This window comes from Mustela lutreola, chromosome 2, assembly GCF_030435805.1.
Source record: "Mustela lutreola isolate mMusLut2 chromosome 2, mMusLut2.pri, whole genome shotgun sequence".
Lineage (NCBI taxonomy): Eukaryota > Metazoa > Chordata > Mammalia > Carnivora > Mustelidae > Mustela > Mustela lutreola.
The window spans coordinates 143,827,467-143,844,310 of record NC_081291.1 but is presented as its reverse complement, the minus strand read 5'-3'; the positions used below and the strand labels follow the sequence as shown (position 1 = coordinate 143,844,310).

At 41.6% G+C, this 16,844-nt stretch overlaps 1 protein-coding gene across 5 annotated transcripts in view; it reads right to left on the bottom strand.

The window, feature by feature from the left end:
- Window positions 1-15,326, bottom strand: part of PLCH1 (phospholipase C eta 1) — a 221,466-nt gene extending 206,140 nt beyond the window's left edge. For 2 of the 5 annotated variants that reach the window (XM_059163692.1, XM_059163693.1), the window contains exon 1: window positions 9,546-9,747. The gene's annotated coding sequence lies outside the window, so the exon portion shown is untranslated. The other 3 variants (XM_059163689.1, XM_059163690.1, XM_059163694.1) reach the window with 3 other exon arrangements.
- Between the last annotated feature and the right edge of the window lie 1,518 nt (window positions 15,327-16,844).

Genomic DNA, 16,844 nt, shown 5'->3' with positions numbered 1-16,844 from the left:
TAGCTCAGGTCATGATTCCAGGGTCCTGGGATGGAGTCCCATATCGGGCTCCTTGCTCGACAGGGAGTCGGCTTCTCTCTGCGACTCTGCCTGCTTGTGCGCTTTCTCTCTCTCTCTCTCTGACAAATAAATAAATAAAATCTTTTTTAAAAAAAGGTCAATATTAATAAATAAATAATTTTTTTTTTTCTTTTAGAGAGAGAGTGTGCACAAGCAGGCAGGGAGAGAGAGAGAATCCCATGACCCTGAGATCACAACCAAAACTAAAATCAAGAGTCAGTCACTCAACGAGTGAGTAAATAAATATTTTAAAAATAAAAATGTAGCTCTGGAAAAAATAGTTAGCTAGTGAAGTTACGACAAGTTAAATATATCCACTGAACTTCACATTAACTGATCTCTTCAAGCTTGCAAGTTCTTCATTCTTTTTAAATCTAACTAATAACCAACTTGTCTGAAGTTGTCATCCGAAGAAAGGCGTTATAGAAAACATTAATGAGAAACATTGGGAAATAAAACTAAACAGTATTATAAAATTCCTCAAATGAAATTTATCATGTGGATTTTGGTGGGTTTTTTTCTTAAACCACTATAAAAAAGATTAAAGATATTGTAACTAACTCCTGGTTGTTTGTCACTGGCCTATATGTTTTCAGTTATTATATTCTCTTGAATAGCTTCCTCCCCTTGGAATACCTACTATGTTCTCTTTAAAATCACGGGAACTGGAGTGGAGATACAATATCCTAGTGGCTGGGTCTTATTCACAGCTGCCCTCAGAATCTTCCATTATCCCATGAGAATCTCATCTCCATTCAAGGAAGAGAAGGATCTCCTTCTGATGCAAACAGCATCAGAATACACTGAAGTCTGAATGTCCAAAATTTCATCTTCTCCTTCAGTAATGCTATGAGATAAGAACCTATGCCCCCACAAAGAATTCAAATTAGCTTCGATTCCAAAGACTAGAACCAAGGCCAGAGCCAACAATGTTCATACCATTCTGCCAACATGCATGCCAGGAGGTGCTTTCAGGTATCAAGGAATAAGTCTTGGGTCACTTGGGTGGCTCAGTTGTTTAAGCATCTGCCTTCAGCTCAGGTCATGATTCCAGAGGCTTGGGATGGAGTCTCACATCAGGCTCCTTGCTCAGAGGCCTGCTTCTCCCTTTCCCTCTGCTCCTCCCCCTGCTGTGCTCCTCACTCTCTCTGACAAATAAATAAAATCTTTAAAAAAAGGAAAAAAAGAATAACTCTCCTAGTCCTAGGGAGATAAGGGAAATGTTGAGATTTGAAAGTAAGGTGTGAAACGCTACTAAATGCACATTATCTAAGAAAGTTAAGTGTGTTGGCCCTGTTCTACCAGGCAGTGATAAAAAAAAACTATTCGTTTCTTTTCAAAGTTGATCTTTCGACCTCGACTGAAAAAAAATGAAGTGACACTTTTTGCTGTGACACTCTGCTCACCCAGAAGTAAGAGAAAAGCAAGTTTCATCTATACCAAAATGCCAACTTTTACCTATCAGATTAGCAAATTCAACAGTTTGGTAACAAACTGTGTTGATAAGAGTGTGGAGATACTGTTACTGTAATACATTTCTGATAGGAATAAAAACACAAATTCTATGGAGGCCAATTTGGCAATATTTATCAAAATTACAAGTGTACATATTTTTAACCTAGCAATTCTACTTCCAAGTAGAATTATACTAAGCTGTACTTAGGTGTAAAATGGTATATATTTAAGGTTAATCATTGCAACAGTTTTCAAATATCAGAAGCAACCTTACTGACCATTAATCTGGATTGAAGTTCAGTACATCCAGAGGCCCCTGGCTGGTTCAGTCCATAGAGCATGTGATTTTCTACCTCAAGGTTGTGAGTACAAGCCCCATGCTGGGTATAAAGATTACCTAAAAATAAAATATTAAAGGGGCGCCTGGGTGGCTCAGTTGGTTAAGCAACTGCCTTTAGCTCAGGTCATGATACCAGACTCCTGAGATCGAGTCCCTCATTGGGCACCTAGCTCCACGGGGAGTCTGCTTCTCCCTCTGACTTACTCCCCTCTGCTCTCTCTCTCTGTCTCTTTCAGAAATAAATAATAAATAAAATCTTTTAAAAAGATAATAAAATATTTTTTTAAAATTTCAGCACACCTATTTGGTAGAAAATATGCAGCCATTAAAAAAATTAAAGAAACTAGGAGATCCAACACAATATTGAAAAAGAACAAATTTGGAGATTGACACTATTCAATTTCAAGACATACTCTAAAGCTACAACAATTAAGAAAAATTGCCTGGTATTGGCAAAATAAATATATAAATATATAGATCAATTAAAGAGAACAGACAGTACAGCAATAGACCCACATAAATAGAATCACCTGATTGGGGCACCTGGCTGGCTCGGTCAGTAGAACATGTGACTCTTGACCTTGGGGTCATGCATTCAAGCCCCACATTGGGTATAAAGCTCACCAAAGGAAAAAAAAAAAAAATAGAATCAAATGATTTTTTACAAAGAACAAAGACAATGCCACAGAGCAAAACCGGTCTTTTCAACAAATGGTGCTGGAACAACTGGACATCCACATCCCAAAAACATGAACCCAGACACAGACCTTAAATCCTTCACAAACATTAACCCAAAATGAATCACAGATCTAAATGCAAAATCCAAAACTATAAACTCCTAGAAGATAACACAGATGACCTTGAGTGTGGCAATGACATTTTCGATACAACACTAAAAGCAATGACCATGAAAGAATGAATTGATAAGCTGGACTTCATTAAAATTAAAAACTTCCGCTTTGTGAGACACGTTAATAAGAAAATGAGAAGACAGGCCACAAGACTGGGAGAAAATATTTGTAAGAGGCACAACTGAAAAAGGATTGTTATCCACAATACACAAAAAACTCAAAACACAACAAGAAAATACTCCAATTAAAAATGGGCCAAAGAGGGACGCCTGGGTGGCTCAGTTGGTTGAGCAGCTGCCTTCAGCTCAGGTCATGATCCTGGAGTCCTGGGATTGAGTCCCGCATCAGGCTCCTTGCTCCGCAGGGAGCCTGCTTCTCCCTCTGACTCTGCCTGCCACTCTGTCTGCCTGTGCTCACTCTCGCTCTCTGACAAATAAATAAATAAAATCTTTAAAAAAAAAAAAAGGGCCAAAGATCTCAACAGGCCCCAGCCAAAGATGATATACAGATGGCAAATAGGCATCTGAAAAGATGACCCCCATATGTCATCCAGGAAATGAAAATTAAAATGATGAGATACCACCAAATAACTATTAAAGGGGTCAAAATCCAGAACACTGACAGCACCAAATGCTGGCAAGAATGTGGAACACAGGTGCCTGGTTGGCTCAGCTGGTTAAGCATCTGCCTTTGGCTCAGGTCATGAACCCAGAGTCCTGAGATGGAGTCCTCCATCTGCATCTAGCTCCTTGCTCAGCGGGGAGTCTGCTCCTCCCTCTGCCTGCAGCTCCCACCCGCTTGTGTGTGTGCACACGCACTCTCTCTCTCTCTCTGACAAATAAAAATCTTAAAAAAAAAAAAAAACTTATGTTCACAGAAAAATCTGCACGTATTTGTATGTATTCATAAATGTCAGCTGTATTCATAACTGCCAAAACCTGGAAGCAACCAAGATGTCCTTCAGCAGGTAAATGCATAAATAAACTGTGGTACATTCAGACAATGCAATATTATTTGGCGTTAACATGAAATGAGCTGTCAAGCTGTGAAAAAATGTGGAGGAACCTTAAATGCGTATTACTGAGTAAAAATGTCAATCTGAGAGGCTACATTTTTATAAGATTTCAACCATATGACATTCTGAAAAAGATAAAACAGTGAAAAAAATCAGGTCAGTGGTTGCCAGAAGTGGAAGAGATGAATAGGCAGAGCACAGGGTTTTAACAATAATAAAATATTCTGTATAAAACCATAATGATGGGTACATGTCATTATACCTTTGTCCAAACCCCTAAGATTTACAACACCAAGAGTGAATTGTAAGGTAAACCATGAACTTTAGGTAATAATGATGTGTCAAAATAGGTTCATCAGTTGTAACAAATGTACCACTCTGGTGGGGAATGATGATAATGGGGGAGGGAGTGCCCATGTGGGGTCAGGGAGTACGTGAGAAATCTCTGTACCTTCCCCTCGATTTTGCTATGAACTAAAAACTGCTCTAAAGAATTTTTTTTTTTTTTAAAGAATTAAAAGGGGCGCCTGGGTGGCTCAGTCAGTTAAGCAGTTGCCTTCAGCTCAGGTCATGATCCCAAGGTCCTCGGATGGAGCCCCGCTTTGGACTCCCTGCTCAGTGGAGAGTCTGCTTCTCCCTCTCCCTCTGCCTGCTGTTCTGCCTACTTGTGTTCTCTCTGTCAAATAAATAAATAAAATCTTTTTAAAAATAAAGAATTAAGAAGATCTATAGGCTGATATAGAATGATAAATGACATGGTTAGAAAAAAAAATGCAAAATTATGTGACTAGGGGACACCTGGGTGGCTCAGTTGGTTAAGCAGCTGCCTTCGGCTCAGGTCATGATCCCAGCGTCCTGGGATCGAGTCCCACATCGGGCTCCTTGCTCTACGGGGAGCCTGCTTCTCCCTCTGACTCTGCCTTCCACTCTGTCTGCCTGTGCTTGCTTTCGCTCGCTCTCTCTCTGACAAATAAATAAATAAAATCTTTTAAAAAATAAATAAATAAATAAATAAATAAAAGATTATGTGACTAGTGCACTACTATTTTTTAAAAGGAGAGAAAAAAAGCATGCATATATATTTGCATATAGAGTAGTTCCCTCCTTAGCCACACAAAAGACGTTCCAAGACCCCCAGTGGATACCTGAAATGGTGAATATACCTACTATGAGCTCTATACCTACAATGTTTTTTCTCCAATATGTACCTATGATAAAGCTTAATATATAAATTAAGCACAGTAAGAGACTAACAATAAAGTGTAACAATTATGAGAATATACTGTAATGAAAGTTATATATGTAAGACATGTGGTCTCTCTCTGAAAATATCTTGTATCTTGTATCTGTACTCACCTTCTTGTGGTGATGTGAGAGGACAAATGCCTACGTGAGGAGATGAAGAGAGGTGAGTGACGGACGTGAAGGAGCCTTGAGCTGTGACTCACCTCTGACCAACAGCAGAATCTCCTGTTTCCAGTTACTGAAGCTGCGGAAACCGCAGACAAGAGGGACAACTCTATGTTTTATATATATATAATTTCACATATGTGTCGTTTTGAAAAAAATATATATATAAGAAATGAGTAATACTGTTGGCCTATTAGAAAATCAGCTGGATGGCTGAGGGACAGAAATGAGAGAATTTTCGCCAAATACCCTTTTAAGTTTTTTAAATTGTTAAGCATAAAAACATATGATCTGCTCAGTCTAACAAATAAAAAGTAACATAGCAAAGACAATTTGGGAGGAAAGGGGAGCACCTGGGTGGCCCAGTTGGTTGAGTAGCCAACTCTTGATTTCAGCTCGGATCATGATCTCAGGGTCATGAGATCAAGGGTCTCTGGCTCAGCGGGGAATCTGCTTGAGATTCTCTCGCTCTGCCCCCCCACTTTCCCTCTCTAATATAAATAAATAGATAAAAATCTTCATAAAGAAAAAAGAAGAATTTTGTGGGGGGTGCCTGGATGGCTTAATCTGTTGGGTATCTGAGTCTTGATCTCAGTTCAGGTCTTGATCTTGGGGTGGTGAGTTCAAGCCCTGTGCTATGCTCCAGGGCTGGGTGTGGTGCCTACTAAAAAAAAAAAGAGGGGCACCTGGGTGGCTCAGTGGGTTAAAGCCTCTGCCTCCGGCTCAGGTCGCGATCCCAGTGTCCTGGGATCGAGCCCCACATCGGGCTCTCTGCTCTGAGGGGAGCCTGCTTCCTCCTCTCTCTCTGCCTGCCTCTCTGCCTACTTGTGATCTCTGTCTGTCAAATAAATAAAATCTTAAAAAAGAAAAAAGGAAAAAGAAAAATTGTTAACTTTTTTTTATTTTTTAAAGATTTTATTTATTTATTTGACAGAGAGAGACAGAGAGAGAAGGAATAAAAGCAGGGGGAGTAGAAGAGGGAGAAGCAGGCTTCTCACCAAGTGGGAGCCTGATGTGGGGCTCGATTCCAGGACCCTGGGATCATGACCTGAGCCAAAGGCAGATGCTTAACAACTGAGCCACTGGGTGCCCCGAAAAATAGTTATCTTTAAAAAAAAAAAAAAAAGAAAGGGAAGAATTTTGTAAGCAGATATATAATTTTTTACTTCACCAAATTTGAGAGGAGAAATTTAAGAATGTTTTGAGAACGGCTCGACTTGAGTTTTTGCTTTTGACTAAAACTTGGACACTAAACAGTAGTTTTCACATTTCTCTTTTGACAAGTGAAAAAGAAGTTTGTACACAGTTTGTGTTCACTCTCTTCCAAGACTGCATTTTAATGACTTATCCAGTAAACAGAAAAATACTTCCAATTTACAACCATTTAAAACAAACAAAAAAAAAGCTATGGTTCAGAATAAAACATTTGTACACAAGTTTGTTTTGTTTTGTTTTGTTTTTTTCAATTGGAGAAGAAAAGATTTCTCTGGCATTCACCTTTGGACACTACTCAGGAAAAGAAAAAAATAATAATAAACTGAAGGGATTCCTCTATGGGAGAAAATAATGGGGTAAGGGGTGGAGGGTACTTTCCAGCTTTTGCTCCATAAACACAATGCCAGCAGAAAATAGGTTTAGTTGCTCAGGAATGGGACAACTTTGATTCCCACTGGCCCACTGAATCTGGCTGCAGCCAATAGGTGATGCTTTATGAGAGGGAAGAAAACTTCACAAAGAAAGAAATATAAAAGTGAAAGAAAAAAAAAATTTCCTCAGCCCTGTTAATGAAATCCAAAAGAGCTGAAGGAAAACTACTTTGAAAAATTACTAAATGCAGGTGCCTGCGTGGCTCAGTCTTTAAGCGTCTGCCTTCAGCTCCGGTCATGATCCCAGGGTCCTGGATGGAGCCCCACATGGGCTTCCTGATGTGTGGGAAGCCTGCTTCTCCCTCTCCTGCTCCCCCAGCTTGTGTTCCCTCTCTCACTGTGTCTCTCTCTCCGTCAAATAAATAAATAAAATATTTTTTTTAAAAATACTAGGAGCCTGCATGGTTTAGTTGGTAAGCATCTGCCTTCAGCTCAGGTCATGATCTGGGGGTCCTGGGATGCAGCCCTGCATTGGGCTCCCTGCTCAGCAGGAAGCCTGCTTCTCCCTCTCCCACAACTCCTGCTTGTATTCCCTCTCGCTGTCTTTCTCTGTCAAATAAAATAAAATCTTTAAAAAAAATACTAAATGTAAACTTCGATGAGATTTTAAAAGATAGTAAGAAAGAATACAAATCAAAACCACAAGGTATCACATCACACCTGCCAGAATGGCTAAAATCAAAAACATAAGAAATGACAAGCGTTGGCAAGGATGTAGAGAAAAAGAAACTCTTGTATGCTGTTGGTGGGAATGCAAACAGTGCAGCCAATGAAGAAAACATTGGAGAAAACATGGAGATTCCTCAAAAAATTACAAACAGAATTACCATATGATCCAGTACTTCCACTACTGGGTATTTACACAAAGAATACAAAAACACAGGGGCGCCTGAGTGGCTCAGTGGGCTAAGCCACTGCCTTCAGCTCAGGTCATGATCTCAGGGTCCTGGGATCGAGTCCCGCATCAGGCTCTCTGCTCAGCGGGGAGCCTGCTTCCTCCTCTCTTTCTGCCTGCCTCTCTGCCTGATTGTGATCTCTCTCTGTCAAATAAATAAATAAAATCTTTAAAAAAAAATACAAAAACACAAATTTAAAAATATACACGCACCGCTATGTTTATTGCAGCATTATTCACAACAGCCAAATTATAGAAACAACCCATAAAGAAGACGTGGTATCTATATACACAATGGAATATTACTCTCGCATAAAAAAGAATGAATCTTGCCATTTGCACCAACATAGATGGATCTAGGGCATAATGCTAAGTGAAAAAAATCAAAGAAACACAAATACCATATGATTTCACTCATATGTAGAACTTAAGAAACAAAACAAACAACAAAGAAAAGGAAAAAAGACAAACTAAAAAGCAGACTCTTAAGTAAAGAGAATAAACGAGTGGTTACCAGCAGGGAGGTAGGAGGGGGGATAAGTGAACTAGATGAAGGCGATTTCGAGTACACTTATCAGGATGAGAACTGAGTAATGTGCAGAAATGTTGAATGACTACATTATACACCTGAAATTAATATAACACTATATGCTAATTATACTGGAATTAAAAAAAAAAAAAAAGATAGTAAGAAAGTTGTTTTTCTTTAAAATTTCATCCCAGTCTCCTACTTCTACAACTTAGGAGTCAAGATGTGATTATTTATTTCTTTTTTTTTTTTTAAGATTTTATTTATTTATTTGACAGAGAGAAATCACAAGTAGGCAGAGAGGCAGGCAGAGAGAGAGAGAGGAGGAAGCAGGCTCCCTGCTGAGCAGAGAGCCTGATTCGGGACTCGATCCCAGGACCCTGGGATCATGACCTGAGCTGAAGGCAGCGGCTTAACCCACTGAGCCACCCAGGCGCCCCTGATTATTTATTTCTTTATTATTGAAACCCAAATGTCCTTTTTTTTTTCTTTTTTACTTTTAGTTAAGATTAAGTCTCAAAATTCAAAAGGCACAAAAGGGTATACAATAACAGTTTACCTCATATATGTCTCCCAGCAACCAACATTATTAGTTTCTTGTATATTCTTCCAGAGATATTCTATATGCATACAAGGAAACCCTCCTGCACCTTCTTTTTTCCTCAACCTTTCCTTTCCTATTCTTTTACACAAATGGTTGTATGGAACCAACTCTTGTGTCTCTGTCAAATAAATAAAAGAAAATCTTTTTAAAAAAAATATGAAGGGATCGTTACATAATTTTAACTCCTTATATGAACACATAGAACTCTTTTCTATAAAGAAATCTCTTTTAAAAAGATAAGTTTCGGGACACCTAGGTGGCTCAGTTAGTTAAGCTGCTGCCTTCACCCAGGTCATAATCCCAGGGTCCCGGGATCAAGTCCAGAATTGCGCTCCTTGCTCGGCAGGGAGCCTGCTTCTCTCTCTGCCTCTGCCTGACACTCTGCCTGCTTGTGCACTCTCGCTCTCTCGCTCTCTCTCTCTCTCTGACAAATAAATAAATAACATCTTTAAAAAGTAAAAAGATAAGTTTCTTTTCAATATCTCCCATATCACTCAAAGTTAAGAAAAAGTTGTTAGGAAGAATAAAAGGGGGGGGGGGCCTGCATGGCTCACTATGTTCAGCATCTGCCTTGAGCTCAGGTCCTAATCTGGATCAAGCCCCACCTCGGAATCCCTGCTCTGCAGGGAGCCTGCTTCTCCCCCTGCTTGTGCTCCCTTTCAAATAAATAAATAAAATCTTTTTTTTAAAAATGATCTAGAGAACAAAATTGCATACAATTACATGACAAAACAACTCACTGAATTTCTGGTCCAGTATTCTGATTCCTGAAAAAAAAACTGCGTAGATCTTCAAAGTTCCCACCAAGGGTAGTTTTGCAGAGGTAACATTAACACCCCATGGAGACCTTTCCACTGTCCAGTCCAGAGGCACCTTCAATGAAACTGAAGAGGGAGGGAAAAAGGAAGTAGGAAGCTAAATTTGAATGTTTGGTTCTCGTGGATTAGCAACAAGGAAGTGAAGAGAGATGAAAAGAAACCAGGATTGCCTCAGATCAGTTAATAAGTAACCTACATATGCCAGCACTAAACTAGATCCTTCTGCCTTTCAGTGAGAATTGATTGTTCATTGGCACCTGAACGGCTGTACAAGGGCAGAAGTCTCTTGTGAAGCACAGAAGAACCAGCCACAGAGAAAAGAGACAGCAAATAGGGTAAGCCACAGTTACTCAAGAAGAGGGAAACCCAGAGAACCCTCCAGGGTCCTGTGTGGTACCTATAGCCAAGACTGATTTCCAAAGCAGAGTCCAACATCCATTTTCTGAAGCTTTCTCTTTCCCGCTTGTATCAATCATAGGGAGCAAAGAAGGCCCAGGATGAGGTGTGCTTTTACAGCACGGTTTGCCACTACTAACACTAGACCAGATGTCTGCTGGCAATGTTCAGGCTCAAGTCCCAACTCAGCTGTGTGAGTGTGGACATTCCTAAACTTCAGTTTCTGCATGGATAAACCAGCTCAAAAATACTACAAATCTAAAACCAGCCCAGTACAACCCAGTCTCAATTTCCCAACAATAAAGCAGAGCTACCTTGGGAGCACCAAAACGCCAGCCTAAGTTCACAAATTTTTAGCAACTATCCAAGATAATTGTGATCTCTAATTTGGAAGACACCCTCTGGTTCATTCCAGCAGTAAGTCTCTCAATACTATTTCAAGAAAGCAGGTGGACAAAGGTTATATATGATAAAGACAATATCAAAGTCTTGGGATGCCAGAAAACACACATTAAAATCACAAAGGGTCCTTAGACCCACCACAATTTGACAACAATCCCAAAGTGATAAATAAGTGGGCCACTTTGATGTGGAAAAGCCTCTGCTGAAGGGAACCTAAACAGCACTCACTTCTAAACAAATAGCCAACACAGTTTATAAACAAAGCCTTTCTGGAACCAGGCCTGAATTTATAACCTTCTCAACTCCATACAGTGAATGCAGATTCTCCACTCACCAAAAAGCCGATGAGAAACATTTCTAGCTATCTGTACTTTGGATAGAATTGTGAGTCTGAAAAGAAAACCAACTCTGTATTTTTTTTTTTTTTAATTTAGTCTGTTTCCTGAGTGGCAATATGATATGATTGAACGGGTAGGCAGAAAGACCTCAAATTCCAAGTCAGTTCCATGCTGGTTTAGGTCAGGGGAAAAACCTCTGTGAGCCTCATCAGTGACGTGAGATAATTCCTGCCTCTTGATTACTGTGGGCTTTAAAGAGACAATAAATGTCTAGGCACATGGTTGGAACATATTAATGTTCATTTTCTCCTTTTCTTGCAGAACTCCATAAGATACTTACTAAATAAATAACCAGAAAAGCTGTTCCCCATTATGTTAAATCGTAATGATGCCAGAATTTCTCAGGCCAAAATAGATAGTCAGTGAAAAAAGACTCTTTTGCATATATGCAAACCATGTGTTTGTAAGAGATACGCATGTATATAACCAAATATATAATCAGGAGGTGCCCACTCTCAATGTCACGCAATGAAATTGGATTAATCATATGACGTGGCTGTTGACCGTTTTATCTCCACAACTAAAGTAATTTCAAGACTACAGCAAGGATTTCATAGGAGCATGCCCTGGATTTCCCAGAACAGCGGGATCGTTAGAAATCAGAGATGTGGCTCCACAATTTTACAATGATGATGAGGCAAAGGTGCTTAACTTAGTGCATCCAAAATGCAGGACTGGGGAGAATGTTTTTAACTTTGCTATAAAAGTTCTCGCGGTTGTCCCCTCTGCACCCATCCTGTCCTCTTCTACTTTGAAGCACAGAAGACAAGAGACCGTGATGATAATAAGACAAAGCTGTGTAAACTTCTTCATGGGCTTCTTAAAACGCACTTCTAATTCAGCACACCCTACCACAGCAGTCCTCGATTCCTCCCTAAACAGAAATGGTCACGGGTGTCAAAGAGATGTGAGTGAGTGTCCACTGAACTGTGTCTAAATGATTTTCCTTGTGAGCACAGCCAGCCTGGAATAAGAACCTACGAGTGAGAAGAGAAAACATGCTTCCCAGGCCGAGGAGGCATTGTTCAAAGTAATGAGTTCTGCACCACTTGGGCCACACTTCACAGCTGAGTCTGATTTTCCTGAACAAAGACCAATAACCAAATGGGCATGCTCTTCAGCAAGATTCTCAGAGCTGATGATTGTTGGCAAGCCCATGAGGTGGTGGAAACAAGAGGAGACTACCGCCTCCCTACCCTTCTGTGTTCTACAAAAGAGGAAGACTTTGTCAACCTTGGTCAGTATTATGCCAGGGGAAGTGACATAGCTCTAATGGATTTCAGTAGAGTCTAAACTCACTAAAAATGTCTAGAAGTGTGGCATCTCGAAAGTTAAAATTTGTAATTGCCCTACTGTATTCCTTTCATCCTTCTATCACAATTTTACATCTTTTTTTTTTTTTTTCTCAGAGAAATAATAGTCATGATCCTTCAAGCGTGCAGACCAACACTATTCTTAGAAGGGAGCTGCAGGAGGTTTATGATGTCACGAAACATGGAGTCAGAACAAAGGACTACTCAATCACTCACCTTATCTTCACCTAAGAAATCTGAGAATTACAGGGTTTTTCTGTTCCTCCCAAACATGGTGCTGTACTCGTGAAGACAGCAAGTTTTAGGGCCCAGTCTGCACTACAAAAATGTGAAGAAAAAAAAAAATAGGTGCTCACAATGCTTCTTACTATATATAATTTTTATCTAAAAATACTCAAAAATGGTGTTCAGCATATTTTTTAAATCAAAGTGTAAGCATTTGCTTCTGAATCTAGATGTAGGATCGCTCAACACTAAATCAACTGTTCTCCTTAAGGGTTCTGTTGGTTCTGTTAAGTATCTACTCTGAAAACCTGAAACAGCATTAGAATGATTTCAGAATTCAACTCTAACTTTACTGAAGGCAGGACTCTGGAATGATTTATTATATAATCTTATATATAGTTTTCAAAAAATGTTCATGGACTAAATGAATAAATAACGTAGGAAACATTTAATTAAGAGTTTTTCAAGTATATTACATTATGGCACACTAACATAAAGCACCATTATAATATTCTATTTTTATAATTCTATCCTTCTAATTATTTAGAAGACTGATTCTAAAAGTAAGTTTAATTGATACTGATGATGTGAGAAAATGTATCTCGAAGGCAGAAGCAAGGACTTTCACAGTTTTTATGCAGAATCTGGTGCAGCTATAAATTCTGGCTCTGCCCATCAACCTTCCCTCCCTTTGTCTCCTTCTCATAGCCTTTCCCCAGCCTTCCCCCAAGCACTCGCAATCTCATTATCCCGTGATCTGCTAAACTGCAGTTTACCTCCTGGAACCAGCAAAAACACATGTCACTGAGAATTAGGGAATTGGAGCCAGTTACAAACCGCCAAACAGGGTCACAAAGTATCTGAACCTGAAAATTGAGAGTTTTTCTATTTTTTTAATTATGAGAAAAGGGGGAAAACTCAATTGGACATTCTTAACACTTGCATCAGATGGACTATATCACATCTTAAGCACTTATAATGAATGGGATGGGAGAGGTAACTTTAACAGCATGTTATTTGCTAATATCTGAGAAGTAATATTACGTTGACTTCATTTGCTGATGGTGGGAGGATATTGTCTGAAAACTTCTACCACTCACAAACATTTGCAGCTCTTGAAGGGAAATTGTTTAAAAGCAGGGGACACTGAGACAGTAGCCCTAGTACTTCATCTAAGGTATTTTTATGTCACACTTTATTCCAGAAAAAGTAACTCCATTTTAAACTTTGATTAGTTATGTCGATATTAACCAGTGTTTCTTTAATAGCAACTAGGCATATTAATCCTGCTGCCAAATACAGCCTTAAAAAAATAAGCAACAAAATGCAGCTCCTTCTACACAACCCTTAAGATGTGTACCCTTGCCAAATGCTAACCTGTGTGTAAACAAATGGGATTTCTTAAAAGGGGCAGAGCTGCTGAGACAATTTGAAAAGGAAAATGACATGTTTAACAGGAGGCTTGAGAAATCTGACTGGTTCCCATCAAGACTTCTTGAAACATTCTCTGCAGAAGATTAACCCCAGAAGTGACCAAAACTGAGGGGCAGCAGGGAAAAACAATCACCCCTTCTGGGAAAGCCTTTGTTTCTTTTCACTGGCATTTTACTTTGGTCCATTTTGGAGCTCATCTCTTTTCATAAACGTGCCAGAAGGAGGACACAGGTGCTTGGGTTTGCACTCATCCCACTCACCACTTGCATAAAGGGGGCACAAGTCTGTAACCTTACTGCTCGAGAAGAAGCACCTGATTTATTTTGTAAATATCTCACCTCCAAGGGAATATATTTTATTCAGTGTTGGTAAGGTCTCAGTGACTGCCTCAATAAGCAACTTCTCACCATTTTCTTCCGTCTAAGATCAAAATGGTAATACGAAATAGCCGGGGGGGGGGGGGGAGTCTTCTACTTCCATTTAGTTGGTTATTGTTTTAATGCTGAACTGCTAACGTAAAAATGAGATCATAAACTCATCCCGAGTTACAAACAACAAAGAAAAGGAGGAGAGAGGGGGCCCGCCGCGACGCTCAACAGGGGACTGGGCTTAAGGGCGAGCCGGGTGGCATCTCGGACTCGCGGCGCCGTCGCCATGGGAACCCCGCGCAGGCGCAGAGAGCGACGCCGCGAGGCCGGGACTTGCCCCCACCGCCCCGCTCGGCGTCGCTCCGGTGCTCCCGTTAATTCCAGGAAAGGGTAATGGAGTAAATCCTCCTGGCGCTGAGCGTACCCGGTCTTCTGAACCGAGAGGGTCCTGAGTGGGGTCAGTGAGTGCAGGCAGAGCCGTGAGACTCCCCAAGTGTAATGGACACCGCACTCCCCTTGCTGGGAAACGCGGACCTGCTCTCTCGGAGCCGTCGGGAGGTGAGAGCCGGGTTCCTGGGAGCGCGCGTGTGGGTGAAGCATCCTACAGCAAAGCTTCACCCTCCAACGGGCAAACCCCATTCATCAACACGGGTGACTCGAGAAGTAAATTCTGGCGCGGGCACGCGCATACCCACATCTTCTGAATTAAGAGCCTCCCACCACCCCCCCCCCCCACACGCACACACACGACCCGCGGTGGACCACTTCTCCGCGCAGGGGATTTGGAGGATCCCCACGCACAACAATACTCACACGGTGGAGAGCGTGTCCCGGCCGGGACTGGAGAGAGGACCTCGGGCCACCTGCTCTCTGGCACACCTGGTCTGGTCCACCAGCCCTCTTTCTCGTTCCGCCCGGTCCCCCTCAAAGCACTGACCTGCTCAACTTTGAGTGTTCAGCAGTTGACGGATTCCTGGGAGTCCTTGGCACAGGAGCAACCTCCGAAGTGCTGGGGTGATGAGTTGCGGGCCCTTGTGACTCCCAAGTCGAAAACCCTGTCGAGGGACGGAAAAGCCCCCTAGAAGCGCACTTCTCGCCACAGCCAGCAGAAGCCCCCGAGACGCGCAGGCTAGAGCGGGGCGCCGCCGCCACAACCTGCTTTCTCATTCAAATTCTGACGCTCACACTGGAGCCCCCTCCCTCCCAGCCCCGCAGCTCCCGAGGAAATCAGGAACTGGAGCAGGAGAGAGTGGACTGGAGCTCCCACCGCCTCCAAGGGCCCCAGCCCGCCAGGGGTAGGGGGTTGAAGGCTGGACCTGGACCCCTGGGCCCACGCACCCTTGCGAGGCTCTCTGGCAAGCAAAAGCCAGAAGTTCTAAGAATAAAGTCTTCCTTTCTCCCGCGTAGCTTTCAAAGATTCCCAAACCCAGGGACACCTCCTCGATACTCAGTTTTAGGCAGTGCTCTCAAGAGCTTCAGTGTTTGTAGGATAAAGGAGTTTGGAGAAACAAAGTTGGAAGTGAGAGAGCAGAGAATGGGAACCGTTTGCAGCTTGCACTAAAGTTTAAAAAAAAAAAAAAAAAACCCTTAATGAAAATCGCGAACCGTCCATCTTAGGGTCACCTTACCATTCTAAGAAACTAGCACTTACTATGCCTTATAACCAAGGAGATCTGCCTTAAGTAAATTGCAGCTTAGACTGAGAAAGAGGGGAGTGTAGGTAACACTCTTATTCCCCGCCCCCCCGCCACCGTCTCTTCTTCCAGATGCTTCTCCTACATGTTAACGGGTCAATTATTCAATCAAATTAATTTAACGGCTGGCAGACTCCAGCACCGAACCTGCTGTAAGAGCACAGCCACGGGGGAGGAAAGCCTGCACACAGTAGGCACTCAAATAGCGAGGAAACGAGGAAATCTACTGTGCGCACAGACAGGGTGACTGACCAGGTTGGTGCGGTTGCTGGAAGGCTGACAACCGCTGGCCTCGGCAGCCACCCTGTGATCCAGTCTCAAGATTCCAGGATTTGCATTTATCAGCCTTCATTCAACCTGCCCTATTGTTAGTTCAAAGCCTGGCTGGGAGGGACTTCGAGACTCTGCTCCTCACTCACCTTCAATTTAAAATTCTCCACCAATAAGAAGGTCCTAGAAAAGCTGGCAGCATAGGGTTGGCAGGGATTTTCTGGGCTTAGTGACAACATAAACGAAAGTCATTTTCTTTTTCATGCGTGAATTTGCTCAGGAAGTTACAAATGAGTGCTCGAGCAGGGAGAGCGGGGCTGGGGCTGCCCGTCTGCTTTGATGGACAGTTAGTGTGGGGGGTGGTAGAACCGTGACCTCTCAGCGCAAGATCTAGGGTTTCACCTTTTCATCCCACTTAGCCGATACCATAGAAACAACCCATTTGTATTATTCAGTTCAACAGAGGCAATTACAATGTCACAGCAAAGCACCATGGGCAAGAAGAAACTTTATCCTGAAAGCAATCCTGGACTCTCAAAAAAAAAAAAAAAAAAAAAAAAAAACCACCAAAATAGTCATTTGAATTTCTTCATGTCAGCGTACCAGGAAAAATTCAGTTTGGGAAAATATATATATAAGGTCTTTCAGCTCCAAAAAAAGAAAGCTCCCTGATTTTTTTTTAACATGCCGGGACAAAAATTCCCAGCGTATAAGAAATTAA